The sequence below is a fragment of the Diabrotica virgifera genome, chromosome 5, assembly GCF_917563875.1.
Source record: "Diabrotica virgifera virgifera chromosome 5, PGI_DIABVI_V3a".
Classification (NCBI taxonomy): Eukaryota; Metazoa; Arthropoda; class Insecta; order Coleoptera; family Chrysomelidae; genus Diabrotica; species Diabrotica virgifera.
In genome coordinates this window covers 162,535,906-162,546,841 of record NC_065447.1, presented here as the reverse complement: position 1 = coordinate 162,546,841, position 10,936 = coordinate 162,535,906, and the positions used below count along the sequence as shown (strand labels likewise).

At 32.4% G+C, this 10,936-nt stretch overlaps 1 non-coding gene across 1 annotated transcript; it reads left to right on the top strand.

The window, feature by feature from the left end:
• Positions 1 to 238: 238 nt before the first annotated feature.
• On the top strand, positions 239 to 310 carry Trnaa-cgc (transfer RNA alanine (anticodon CGC)). Its single transcript has one exon. It is a non-coding gene; the product is annotated as a tRNA-Ala (tRNA).
• The last annotated feature ends 10,626 nt before the right edge of the window (positions 311 to 10,936 follow it).

Here is a 10,936-nt window from a genome sequence, read left to right as displayed (position 1 = left end):
ATTTGTCGCCGACAGTTACCTGCGAACGCACCTTATTTGAGTTTACCTTCTCTCTTTGAAATACTTTTAAAATTGCAACACTCCACTACATAGAGTTTAAAATAAAAATGTGTGAAGCGTATTACCTATACCTATTATAATAAGTCAATAAAAATAATGTAGACAAAAAGATAGTACATTATTAATTTTGGCAACGTCCATGTGCAGCTGCTCGTTAATTTGAAAACAATTTTACATCGGGGGTGTAACTCAGTGGTAGAGTGTCTGCTTCGCATGCTGAAAGTCCTGGGTTCAAATCCCAGCTCCTCCACAACTTTTTGTTTTTTTAGTAAGGCTTTTTTTTATATTGTCAAATATAAATTGGTTATTATCAATTATTACAACTCATAATTCATGTAAGCAAGATAACTAATTAAAATTGGTTCATTTAAGAATTAAATTGTTTGGATCCAAATTAAAAAAAAATCTGTATCTGTAATCTGAATCTAAATATCGCACTTCCGCTTAAATAGTGTCACAACTCACAACTAAAAAAATAAAATAAATACGGTTTTATTGCACCAACAGTTTAATAAAACTACAAAATCTTATCTCAAAAAGTGTTAGGTTTATAGTTCAAGTATATTTCGCTAGATGACACTAGAGTCATTATATATGCTTAACCAATATTAATGGTGCACCGAACATAAACAGTGTCACATATCGACTTGTGCAAAGCATTTGTCCATCTAAGAAGTGTATAAAGCGTCGTTTGTCGAGTTATAAGAAAGTATATTATGTGATTACTTTATTCAAAACAATCTGCGTATGTGCTCAAGGCATATTTATCAATATTTATCAGTTATTTATATTTTTTTGCAGTATTTTTTGTTTAATGTTATTACTTGTATCGTACCTCATGTATTGTACCAATGATTGTAGGTACAATAACCATTATTATTAATCTGTTAACCAGATAATAATAATGATAAGAAGTGTATAAAGCGTCGTTTGTCGAGTTATAAGAAAGTATATTATGTGATTACTTTATTCAAAACAATCTGCGTATGTGCTCAAGGCATATTTATCAATATTTATCAGTTATTTATATTTTTTTGCAGTATTTTTTGTTTAATGTTATTACTTGTATCGTACCTCATGTATTGTACCAATGATTGTAGGTACATTAACCATTATTATTAATCTGTTAACCAGATAATAATAATGATAATATTTATATTCTGCTACTTCTCATAAATAATAGTTCGTAAATTTTTCCATATTTTATCTGTATAGTGCAGTGGTTCTTAACCTTTTCAAAGCTGGGGAACACTTGACAAATTTTGAAAAAGTCGCGGAACACCATTGTGTTATTTTATATGAAACACTAAATAAGGGGTGCAAATGTAAATACAAATGTAAATAAAACACGTGCTTTAACTACAAATACATGCAAAAACAAAATATAAGAATAAAAACATATTTTAAAAATAGAGATAAACAAAAAATATGTAGATTAGTAAATACATTTTATTACATTTTTTTTACAATTAGATGTATGAGCATAACTAACATAATATCATAAAAATTAAACAAATTTAGTGCGACACTTGAGCCTGATGACTTTTGCAAATTTTAGCAATGTCCGGTCTAAAATGCAATAGCGCTACCCTCATTTTTTCATCAATATTCCCAAGTCTTTCACGTTTCTTTGTTTTTATGTTTGTGAAAGTTGAAAAACCTAATTCACACAAGTATGAAGTTGCAAACTGTAGTAATACCTTTAATGCTCTTGTAAAAAGAAGTGGGTGTTCAGCTTGCACAGAAATCCAAAATTCTTCAAGTGACATTTCAGAAAACTTTAGTTTCAGAGTGCGATCCGTTGACAAGCCTACTAACTCTTCTTCCTCTTGTAATGATAGCTGGTATTTCGACATATTAATCGAGATAAAATAATTCCGAATCCAATCGTAATTATCTGTATTTAGGAAGGAAAGTAGTGATCAATTTTTTCTTCTAATAGCGTCAAATGTTCAATGATAACGGATTTCATCTCTTCAATATTTGCGCTAATACTGGGAAACATATCCAACGTACCTTCTTTTAATATGCGATTTTTCCAAAGAGATATTTTCATTTGAAACCCTGATAATTTGTCAGTACAAGACAAATTATTTTCAGATTTTCCTTGGACACTCGTGTTAATATTATTGAGGTATTTAAAAATATCAGTCAAATATCCTAATTTGGCAAGCCAAATATTATTTTCTAAATATATTGCAAATTTATCTGTTGCTGCACCTTTTCCTTGAAAAAATGCTAACAAGTCGCATTTAAGCTCTAAAACTCGATTTAAGACTTTTCCTCTGCTTAACCACCTAACTTCAGTATGCAAAAGCAAAACTTCGTGTTGTGCTTCCATTGCAGAACAAAGCTGTTTAAAAAAGCGTGTTTTTAATGGCCTTGATTTTATGTCATTGACCATTCCCACTACTTGATCTAACACAGGTTTTAAAGCATTTGGCAACGTTTTGCATACTAGTGATTCTCTGTGCAAGAAACAATGCGTAATTATTATGTTTGGGTTTCTCGTTTTCGCAAGTGTAGCAAATCCCTTAATAGAGCCTAACATTGATGGTGCCCCATCTGTACAAATACCCACGCACATATTCCATGATATATTATTTTCTTCAAAATATGATGCAATGCACTTAAAAATATTTTGACCCCTTGTATGTTCAGTAAGTACCTTACAACATACAAATTGATTTACTATTTTGTTTTCAGAAATAAAACGAATGAATCCTATTAAGTAGGCTTTGCCACTAAAGTCAGTGGATTCGTCAACTTGCAATGTAAAATTTTCTCGTGTCATAATACCAAAACTGTACTTTCAATATCGTCTGACATATTTTTAAGTCTATTTCTTATTGTATCGTCGGAGTGGGGAGTTTTCATAATTTTTTTTACATCCTCACCAAACATAATTTTTACCATTTCTGCACATGCTGATAATACCAAAGATTCAGCAATATTAAGCGGTTTCAACCTTATAGCTATTAATTAAGCCATTTTATAAGAAGCTAATTGTGCTTTGTCAGAAATTTTAACAATTTTTTCAAAACTTCTTACCTGCTTTTCTTGCATGTTCAACAATCTTTGAAAATATGCTTTGCTTTTAGAACTAAGATTGGCATGTTTCGTTGAAAAATGGCGTTTTAGTTTAGCCGGGACCATTGCCGAATTTGATAAATTTTCTCCACACACAAGACAATTTGGCATGGGACAATCTTCATCACCTTTCCTTGTAAAGCCATAACTCAAATATTCTTCCGAATACTGGCGATTAACTTTTTTGGTTGGTTGGGAAATGGGAAGCTGTCCCTCCACAGAAGTACTGGTACCTGCTCCATAGTTTATCTTGTGCATCGTTAGAACTACGTTTTCTTTTAATAAGGAATTTGTCCATTGCTGCAATGCAAATCAAATTTTATTTTAAAAGGTGATTAGTTACAAAAGTAAATTAACAATATTCATCGTTGTTGTTAGCTCTAAGTAACCTTATTTTTATTTGAACTTGCTGTTAAATCTTAAATAAACTAACCTAAATTACTTACCTATCCACTGGAACTTAAAACGCAATAAAAATAGTGCGTCGTTTTCGGCGAGAAACGGTTGCGTGCACGTGACAAATAGGGGGTATTCAAGCAAAACAAATGAGCAATCTTAAGGCGAAAATACATATCCGCGCCGCGAACTCCGCGCCGTGTGAGCGCCGCGCGTTCGTGGCGCGGTTAATGTTCGTTAAAATTTTTCATTTTGACGAACCTTCCGCGATCCAGAGGAAACTTACGAACATTTAGTAATTGTAGATAATTAGTATTAAATGTGGGTGCCTACATTGGATCCGTTTTTCTCCGATCAGATCAGATCCGATATCGGCCGACGTCGGGAGTAGCTTCTCCTATTCTCATCGAGAAGTGTTTGGTTTCATTCCGATTGGTTGCAAGTTGAGTTGCAAGTTGGTTGCAAGTTGGTTGCAAATTGGTTGCAAGTTGGTTCAAAATTGGTTGCAAGTTGGTTGCAAATTGGTTGCAAGTTGGTTGCAAGTTGGTTGCAAATTGGTTGCAAGATGGTTGCAAGTTGGTTACAAGTTGGGGGTTGCAAGCTAACATGTTTAAATATATTCAATGTCATCATCTCATTTTCACTTTCCACGGTAAACATCAATAAGTTTGATATTTCCTTCCTAACACTCCATTACTAACAAATATTCAACTCAGGCACCCCAAAACCAACAAACCACTCGCAAACCCGTCCAAATACGTATTGTGAACCATCAAAGCATTTGCTGAAAAGCCGACAGAAGTTAGATCGTGGTGCGCCGTGTGCGAGCCGTTTGTGTGCCACTTGAAAACACGTACTAATCTAACAAATATGCTGCGCGCGAGCGGCTCGCACACCGAGCAGAGCGCATATGTATACCCGCCTTTAAGCTTGTAGTTCTCACCACTACCGAAGACCGACGCCAGCAGTGTTGCCAGGTACACCAGAAAACAGGTAACCGGGTAACCGCGACAATAAATACACGCATAGCATACACCGACGAGATTGTCAAGAGAATTTTTCATTCTTTCCGATCTCTTGGAAGCGACACAATTTCACGTCGGTCTGCGAGATTAACGTATATTTTTCGCGGAACACCGGTTAAGAATCACTGGTATAGTGTCACAACTCAAAAAAAAAGATATTTTTTCTAAATATTTTAGCAGGGTAGAAGCGTATAGAGCTTCAAAATAGTCCAGCCACTGCGCATCCGCTAGCAAAATATTCAGATTCGGATTTTTTGCACAATCGTACTCAAAAAGGACATCTTTTAACAAATTTGCATGTTGCCAGGTCCAAAAGTGAGTCAAAATTTTTATAAACGTTTTTTTTTTTGTTTTTTCCTAAAATTATTTTTTTTGCTTCTAACAAAGTTTTTTTAGATTTTCTGAATCATTTCAAACAGGAAAGGTCTTTAGTGACTTTTCTCTAAAGTTGATAGTTCTTGACATATAAGCGATTAAAAATTTAAAAATTACGAAATCGGCCATTTTTAACCCTCAGAAACTATGTGAAAAACTAAAAATTTCGATGTTGCCAAGGTAAAAAGATATTCTTTGAACATCGATTGATGAAATTCCGAAGAGTTTTTTGCAATACAATATCGAAAACCCCTTTGTTTTTTAATTTCCAATCAAGCGGGCGCTTGATTGGCAACCGTTGCATGTATATGTAACATGCGTAAATATAAGTATGTGCGGAAAAATATTTCGATTCAATTTTTTTTACCATCTTGCATAAAATATCCCCTCTTAACAAATTTGTATGTTGCCAGGATCAAAAAGTCAAAAATTTTTTTAAACGTTTGTTTTTTGTTTTTTCCTAAAACTAATTTTTTTGCATCGGACAATTTTTTTTAGGTGTTTTGGATCATTCCAAATAGAAAATATCTTAAGTGACTTTTCTGTCAATGTGATAGTTTTCGAGATATAAGCGATTGAAAATTTAAAAATTGCAAAATAGGCCATTTTTAACCCTCAAAAACTATGTAAAACACCGAAAATTTCAATGATACCAAGGCACGTAGATATTCTAAGAATATCGATTGATGAAGTCCCTAAGAGATTTTTGCAATACAATATCGAAAACCCCTTTGTTTTTTAATTGCTAGTCAAGCGGTCGCTACCCTATTTTTAACCGTCGGTCGCGCGTCGCGTTGCATGTATACAACATTGTATGTAATATGCGTAAATGTGCAAAAATATTCTTATTCAATTTTTTTTCACCATCTTGCTTAAAAAGGTTCCCTATTAACAAATTTGAATGTTGCAAGGTCAAAAATGTGTCAAAAAAAATTTTAAACAATTTTTTTAAACTTAAAAGGTTCTCCGATTACATATTATACACATTATATGCAACGGTTGAAAATAGTGTCGCTCCCGCTTGATTAGCAATTAAAAAACAAAGGGGTTTTCGATATTGTATTGCAAAAAGGTATTCGGTATTTCATCAATCGATATTATTTGAATATCTACGTACCTTGGTATCATTGAAATTTTTGGTGTTTCACAAAATTTTTGAGGGTTAAAAATGGCCGATTTTGCAATTTGTAAAATTTCAATCGCTTATATCTCGAAAACTATTACATTTACAGAAAAGTCACTTAAGGTCTTTTTTATTTGGAATGATACAAAAGAAAACAGAAAACAAACGTTTAAAAAGTTTTTTGACTTTTTAATCTTGGCAACCTACGAATTTGTTAAGAGGGGATATTTTTAAGCAAGATGGTGAAAAAAAATTGAAGCGAAATATATTTCCGCACGTATATTTGCGCATGTTACATTTCATGCATCGGTTGCCAATCAAACGCCCGCTTGATTGGCAATTAAAAAATAAAGGGGTTTTCGATACTGTATTGCAAAAGCTCTTTGCTCGGGGAACTCGGGATTTGATCAATCGATGTTCAAAGGATATCTTCTTACCTTGGCAACATCGCAATTTTCATTTTTTCACATAGTTTTTAAGGGTTAAAAATGGCCGATTTTGCAATTTTTTAATTTTTAATTTATATGTCAAAAACTATCAGCTTAAGAGAAAAGTCACTAAAGACCTTTTCTGTTTGAAATGATCCAAAAACCTAAGAAAACTTTGTCCGATGCAAAAAAAATTTGTAAGAAAAAAAAAACATTTAAAAAAATTTTGACCCACTTTTGGACCTGGCAACATGCAAATTTGTTAAAAGGAGTCCTTTTTAGTAAGATTGTGCAGAAAATCCGAATCGGGATATTTTTCCTAGCGGATGCGCAGTGGCTTTCTGGACTAAAAACCTTTGTAACTGGTATTGATTGATTTTAAAATGAGTATTTACTTATTATCTTTAATAATTTATTATTAAAAGTTAATATTGTCTGCTTTTTAATTTCAAAGTTTTTAAAAATTGCAATATATTATTAGTATAGTATAGTTGATCCAAAAGATGGCATAACCCGGACATCCAAAGTGAAAGTTATCCGTCAACACCAAATTGATCTATATGGTCCACACAATCTCCAGAAAAAAGTCACACCATTTTGAGCGTCGGGTTTGGGGGGAGAGGGGGGAGAAATCGGTAAATTCGTAGATTTTTAAGTTTTTCGCCAATATTTCTATAACTATGAGGTTTAGCATGAACAACCCTCTATACAAAATTGTTCTACATTAAATTTGAAATAAAAAAGGCCCATCTTTCTAAAATGAATGGTTCCAAAGTTACGGAGGTAGTATAGTATAACTGGTCCAAGAAAGGCCTAACCCAAATATCCAAAGTAAAAATTTTCCTCCAAGACCAAAATGTTCTATATGGTCCACATATTGTTCAGTAAAAAGTTACACCATTTTGAGCCTCCGGTTTGGGAGGGAGATGGGAGAGAAGCCGGTAAATTAGTAGTTTTTTTAAGTTTTTCGTCAATATTTCTAAAACTATGCTTCAGCGTAAACAATGTTATATACAAAAATGTTCCACATGAAATGTATAACCAAAAATGTTCTATACATAATTATCATAAAATCAACGGTTCCAGAGTTACGGAGGATGAAAAGTCGAGGTTTTCGATACTTTTTATATTTTTTGGGCAATATTTATGATATAACTTTACCAAAAACCCAGACATCTACTAAAAAAAACCTAAGAAAAACCTAAAAAGCTACTAATTTACCGATTTCTCCCCCATCTCCCCCACAAACCGGACGCTCAAATGGTGTAAGTTTTTACTGAACAATATGTGGACCATATAGAACAATTTGGTGTTGAAGGAAAACTTTTATTTTGGATGTCTGGGTTAGGCCCTTTTTTTGGACCAATTAACTATACTACCTCCGTAACTTTGGAACCGTTCATTTTAGAAGGGTTATGCATAGGGCCTTTTTTATTTCAAATTTAATGTAGAACAATTTTGTGTAGAGGGTTGTCCATGCTAAACCGCTTAGTTTTAGAAATATTGACGAAAAACTTAAAAAACTACGAATTTGCAGATTTCTCCCCCCCTCCCCCCAAACCCGACGCTCAAAATGGTGTGACTTTTTTTTGAACATTATGTGGACCATATAGAACAATTTGGTGTTGGAGGATAACTTTCACTTTGGATGTCTGGGTTTGGGTCTAACTATACCATACTATATGTAATTTCCAAATTAAAGTCATTTAATTGTCTGGCCAAAAATTGAAGCGAACACCCAACAGGGCGTTGTTTCAAGGTCACAATGAATTTATATTCTTTGTTAATCCGAACTTTGATTTTTGTTGTGATTAGAAGTTGGGTAAATATCAAAAAATATACAAGGTGGTTCTAACGTTATGGATCCAGAAAAAAAGGGACAAAATCGATAAAACACCCTGTAACTCGGTTGTAAAGTTTTGTTAATTCTGTAAGTGAATTTGAATGCAAAAGATTGTAGTATACATAAAATGTATAAAAAGGTGGAATGTAACTGTAATATAGGTACGCGTATGTTCGCCTATTTGGGCATCTTCAGTACGTTGTAACTAAGTTACACAAGGAGCATGGTAACTTGGAAAAGGAATTACTACAGGAGTAACGTAACAATTTTTTGTCATAATGTGAGAAGACCCTGTCATCTAAGGGTAACAACTAACCCAGCCGATGAGGTAAGTAAGTAATTTGACTGTGTTTATTGTCGTAATGTTAGATGACAGGGTCTTCTCGGGGTCTTTTACCATTATGACTAAAAATGCTTACATTGCTCCTGTAGTGATCCTTTTCCAAATTACGATGTTTCTTTGATAGTTCCACCGTAAAAAATACGGAGGTATATACGGTTGCATTCCATTTTTTATATATTTTATGTATAATACAATCTTTTGTACTCACATTCACTTATAAAATGAGGTTTATTTTGAATTTTATGTGGGGGACCATTGTCAAAATATCAATTTTACCCTTAAAATAAAAAACATTAAATCACGTTTTTTTTGCGTTCAACTCGCTACAACTCTTTGCCATTAAAATTTTTTTTCTGTATTTTTAAATTATATTTCTCACCTTTCTGAAACCAATGGGACCCGTTTCAAGCGTTTAGTCTAATTCTAATAAAAGTTGCGAATTTTTTAAATTAAAAGGTTCATATTTCTGAATTGTTTAATCGCAAATGCTGTGTGAAGAAAGAAATTTAGCATTTTAATCACAGACTACAAAGAAGTTTTCTGGAAAGTATTAGATCAAAATGTTTTATAGAAATATCGACGTTATAAATCCCCAAAATAACGCGTATCTTTCGAGATAGTGACCATGGGTGATGAATGGCTAATTTTGATCTTACTATATGTTTTTGATCGTGCTAAAAAAGAAAATGAGGTCTATTTTGATTTTTATGTGGGAAATCATTGTCAAAATACCAATTTTAACCTAAAAATAAACAGTAAATCACGTTTTTTGCGTTCAACTCGCTACAACTCTGTGCTATTTAAATATTTTTTCTGAAATTTTTAAAGTATATATTTGTCACCTTTCTGAAGCCAATAGGACTCGTTTCAAGCTTTTACTCTTATTCTAATAAAAGTTGTGAGTTATTTAAATTAAAAGGTGCATATTCCTGAATTGATTAATCGCAAAAGCTGAGTGGCGAAAGAAATTTAACTTTTTAATCACAGACTACAAAGAAGTTTTCTGGAAAGTTCTAGATCAAAATGTTTTATAGAGATATCGACGTTATAAATCCCCAAAATAACGCTTATCTTTCGAGATAGTGACCATAGGCGGTGAATGGTGAATGGCTAATTTTGATCTTACTTTATGTTTTTGATGGTGCTAAAAATTAAAATGAGGTTTATATTGAATTTTGTTTGGAAGAACATTGTCAAATCGCAATTTTACCCTAAAAATAAAAAAAAAATGAAATCACTTTTTTTTGCGTTCAACTCGCTATAACTCTGTTCCATTTTAATCTTTTTTTCTGAAATTTTTACAGCGTATATTTCTCATCTTTATGAAGACTATGAGAGATCTCTTGTGCGATTTCCGTCTTATTCTTATAAAAATCACGAATTTTTTATAGTAAAAGGTGCAGGTTTCTGAGTTGCAAAATTAAATCGCAAAAGTTAAGTGACACAATTAGCTTTATAATCACGTTTATGTTAAAAAATAGAGTCCATAGAAGTTTTCTGGGGAGTCTTAGATCAAAATGATGTACTTTGATCAAAATGGTGCAAATTTAAATTTTAAGAAAAACGTGATTTTATTTTTTTATTTTTTTTTTGAAAATCTTCCTACACTTAAAATTCCAAATAAACTTCATTTTTGTTTTCAGCACTATCAAAGACATAAAATAAGACCAACATTAGCCATTCACCACCCATGGTCAGTATCTTGAAGAATAAGCGTTGTTTTGGGGATTTCTGACGTCGATATTAAGAGTTGCACTATTTTTTTATATATAACATTTTAATCTAAAACTTTCTAGAAAACTTCTTTGTGGGCTATATTTTAACATTAACATACCTAATTAAAAAAATAAATTTCAAATTTCGTCACTCAACTTTTGTGATTAAACTTTGCAATTCAGAAATCTGCACCTTTTACTTTAAAAAATTCGTAACTTTTATTACAATAAGACTAAAAACTTGAAACGGACAACGTCCCATTGCCTTCATAAAGGTGAGGCATATTGAAATATATAGTTTAAAAATTTCAGAAAAAAATATTAGAATGACACAGAGTTGTAGCGAGTTAAACGCAAAAAAACGTTATTTTATTTTATTTTTATTTTTGGGTAAAATTGCGATTTTGACAAAGTTTCCCCACATAAAATTTAAAATAAATCTCAATTTTTTTCAGCACCATCAAAAACATAAGAAATAACCAAAATTAGCCATATGTCAGTATCTCGACAAATAAGCGTTTCTTTTGGGATCTACTGC